Below are 4176 nucleotides of genomic sequence, written 5' to 3'. Positions count from 1 at the left end.
CCTGGGATTTCTTTGGAAGGAATGATGCTGAAGCTGAAACTCCAGTACTTTGGCCACCTCATGCAAAGAGTTGACTCATTGGGAAAGACTTTGATGCTGGGAGGGATTAGGGGCAGGAGAAGAAGGGGACAACCGAGGATGAGATGGCTGGATGGCATGACTGACTCGATGGACGTGAGTCTGAGTGAACTCCGGGAGTTGGTGATGGACAGGGAGGCCTGGCTTCCTGGATTCATGGGGTCGCAGAGAGTCAGACACGACTGAGCAACTGAACTGAACTGAACTAACCCTCTTCATGTCCCTGAAATACACAGCCCATTTTGCCTGAGACCTCAGCCTTGGGCAAATTAGAACTTCAAAAAAAAAAAACAAACAAAAAAAAATGGTGGTAGGGTTGGGGGGGGGTGTCAAAGAGACATTTTAAATATCAACTGGAAAACTATGAGATTTCTGTCTGTCTGTCTCAGTTTATGTATGTCTCAGTGTGTGTCTTTTGTTTGTTTGTTTATTTGTTTTAATAATATTGCCAAAATGGGACATGAGTTCTAATAATTGGCCTAAAGAAAAGTTGAATAACAAAGATTCTTAAAGTAAGGGTTGGGGGTAGTTGGTTGGTTTCTTTCACTTAATGGCTCTCTAGTTGTTCCACCACCACTTGTTGAAAAGACCGTCCTTTCAGGATGCTTGTTGCAAGTCAGCTGGCTGTATATTTGAGGGTCACAGTTCCCTGGTGGCTCAGATGGTAAAGCGTCTGCCTACAATGCAGAAGACCCGGGTTCAATCCCTGGGTCGGGAAGATCTCATGGAGAAGGAAATGGCAACCCACTCCAGTGTTCTTGCCTGGAAAATCCATGGACAGAGGAGCCTGTTAGACTATAGTCCATGGGGTCGAAAAGAGTTGGACACAACTGAGCGACTTCACTTCACTTCAAAGAAAAATAAGTACTTACAAATCAGAGAATTCTAAATACAAGAGAAATTAACCTAAATGAATATCAGATTCATGTTAACTGGGAAATATTCAATATGAAATATCTAGTATTAATGTTCGTTTGCTAGTCTAATATAGACATGTCTAAGAGAATCATTAACATTAAGCTTAATATTTTCATTGTGCCTAGGTTTATTATAAGTTAAATATTGTTATATTTTTATATCTGTTACAAGTTTGTCAACAAGGAAACCTCTAGGGGAAAAAAAACTCCTAAAAAATGTAAATGAGATATGAACTTTTAGATACACTATTGAGAATAATTATATTTTAGGAACGTCTGTCTAAAATAGTCTCTCCAGATTGGGGTAACTTGAGTTTCCAGGGGTGTGCTAAACTAAGTGACAGAAGCTTATTGAATAGCCAGGTCATGTCCAAATAAAGTGAGATTCTCAGACATTCATTACTGAACACTAACTTCCTCTTAGAGAGAAACTAGAGATTTTGGACTATTAACGAATGATGTTTGATGCCATCCTGAGATGTTCTCTAGAATTTTCCTTAGAAATTATCACTGGTAATTATGTTGACCAATCTATAGAATGCTAATATAAAGGTCAGTTCTTGGTTGCTTAAGGAAAGTAGGATGTGTGTTTTCAGTAAAAAAAGATGAGAAATGAAATTACAGCTAAGTGCACACGCCACGACTATTGCTCCAGTAGGGCCCGGAGCCACAACCCCTGACGCCCGTGCCTCCCGGAGCCTGTCTCTGTAACAAGAGGGCGGGGGAGTTTCTTGGAGTGAAAGCTGCTCCCCCACAGCGTGGACAGTGCCTGAGATGAGACCCAGATGGCCCCGCAAGCCTGACGCGGGAGCCACAGCCTCCAGTCTCCGTGCAGGTGAGCAGGGAGCACCTCCGGGCCTGAGAGAGTCGTGGAGAGTCGTGGGGCCTGGACTCCTGTCCTCAGGAAGCCCTGGGCCTAAGACGGGCGTCAGACGAGACATAATGCACCCCCATGTGGCACGTGCTCACCGAGAAAAGGCTCACAGGACCAGAAGAGAGACAAGGAGTTACGACACAGCCTGAGGGAGTCAGAGGAAAATCAGCAGAGCAGATGGTTTCCAAGCCAAGGCCTCAGAGGAGTACAGTTCAGCAGCCTGGAATCCAGAGCCAGGGCCCAGTGGTAGGTGCAACAGAGAGCAAGCTCCCCTCCCCCCCCCCCCCCACCCGCCAAGAAAGGCAGATGTGAAGGCAGAGCGTTCATCTAAACTTCCGGATGATGTCAAAGGCGGTGTGGACTGCGGGGTGGACGCAGGGGGTGAGGGCTGGCAGAGGAAGGGGCAGGGGAGAGAGAGTGAAAGGCATTTAGAGCCTGGCCTGGGATGCCACTATCCTTCCTGGGAAGTGGGAGCCGCTCAGATGCTGTGAGTAGAGAAGGGACATGTTCAGAACTGCAGGTAAAGCAGGTCAGTTATCACAGAGAGAAAGCGAACAGGGGGGCGGAGAGGCTGCAGCCAGAGGGCGGCCAGGAGCCCAGCAAGAGCGCCAGGGAGAGGAGCCCAGACTGAACTCAGGAGGCGGAGCTGGAGGCAGGAAGCCCCTCAGAGCAGGCGGAGGAGAAAGAGAGGGGACAATAGGAACCTGGAGAGCAGCTCCTGCAGAGGCCGAGGGTCCTCGTGGTTGATGATGAAGGGCAGCTCAGAGAAGGCAGTCGCTGAAGGAGGAAACCTGTATCCTCATCTCTGCCCAGATGTTTGCTTGCCTACAGACGTCAGAAGGGTGAGAACCAAACAAAACTCAGGATAAGATGTGTTTCTTGGGTGAATTCTTTTAAAAAAACACTCCTTTAGCAATCTCAATTTTTAAGTCGGAATCTAATTCACACGTCATAAAATTTACTCTGTAAAATGTACAACTCAACGATTCATCATCTGTTTGCAAGGTTGTGCAGCCATCACCACCCTCTAAATCAGAGCGCTTCACCTCCTCACAAAGAAAGCCACCACCCATTAAACAGGCGCTTCCCTGCCCACCTCCCCCAGCTTTGGGCAACTGTCTGGGTGCTTTTTGACCCTGATGATTGGCCTGTTCTGCATTTTCACAGTACATGGGTCTGCACCACTGTGGCCACGCACGCTGGTTTCTTACACTTGGTGCTGTGATTTTGAGACTCATCTATGGTTTAGCACACGATTCATTCCTCTGTTTGACTTGAGAATTTTCCTTTCTAGGCCATGATAATACACACACACACACCCACGTTCTTTTCTTTTTAATTGTGAAAGACTCACAGAATATAAAATTACCATTGTCACTCAGTCCATTTCACTAGGAACAGTCTTTGTGCAGGGAGCCTCTTTGCCTCACCGACCCTCAGCCACCAGCGAGCACAGAGCAACCAGCCCAGCCACAACACCCCTTCTTGGGACCCTCCGTGCCACCCGCACGACCAGGACTCCACGCAGGCCTCCCCACGGCGGCCTAAGAAAAGAACTACATGGGGCGGGGGGGGGGGGGGGGGGGGCAGAGGTGGTGAAGGAGAGAGGAGAGGAGAGGCGGGTGGAGGAGTTGCCCCTGAGCTCCTGTCTCAGTCACGTGCCCGCCAGACCAGCCCTGCTTAACTGCTGGGATCAGAAACAGTCAGATGGGTGAGGGAGGTGTGACCACGGGTGTCAGCAGCTTCAGCCAGACACCCGACAGTCTACACTGCAAACCTGCCAGGCCCAGCTTCACTCCCTGGGTCAGCGTCAGAGCCCCAGAGCCCCAGCTTCATGTGGGGGCTATCCCAGCCCCATCCTCCAGAGCTCCACATCCCAGCTCTCAGGAGAGTCTTCTGAGCTCCCAGGAGATCGTGTCTACTCAGGGTGTATGACAAGTGGCCTTAGGCTGGGACCAGTTGGAAGTGGCCAGAGTGAAATCAAGTGTCTCTGTATCTCTTCTGCCCCTGAAGCGCCCACTCTCTCCTACTCGCTCATGCCTGCTTTGTCCAGCGTCCCCTAGCACAGCCAGGCTGCAGGGAGGGGTTTCAGGGCAGAGCAGGAGCTGCAGCATCTCACGGTGAGCAGGGCTGGCCACCAACTCAAGCCGGACTCTGGGAGAGCACCACTGTGGGTCAGAAAGTGACCCTCTGAAGGCACAAGTGACTGCTCCTGGATCACACAGGCGTTGCAGAACTTAGGTTTGTCTTGTGACCTCTACAGCTGGCTCTAAAGGACAGACCATCAGCAAGGAGACATCTGGACCC

At 49.8% G+C, this 4176-nt stretch overlaps 1 non-coding gene across 1 annotated transcript; it reads left to right on the top strand.

Moving 5' to 3' along the window:
* The first annotated feature begins 724 nt into the window (after nt 1-724).
* Nucleotides 725-796, top strand: TRNAC-ACA (transfer RNA cysteine (anticodon ACA)). Its single transcript has one exon. It is a non-coding gene; the product is annotated as a tRNA-Cys (tRNA).
* The last annotated feature ends 3380 nt before the right edge of the window (nt 797-4176 follow it).

The sequence above is a fragment of the Ovis canadensis genome, chromosome 3 (assembly GCF_042477335.2).
Source record: "Ovis canadensis isolate MfBH-ARS-UI-01 breed Bighorn chromosome 3, ARS-UI_OviCan_v2, whole genome shotgun sequence".
Lineage (NCBI taxonomy): Eukaryota > Metazoa > Chordata > Mammalia > Artiodactyla > Bovidae > Ovis > Ovis canadensis.
The sequence above is the reverse complement of the archived record's forward strand: the minus strand, read 5'-3'. Positions and strand labels throughout refer to the sequence as shown.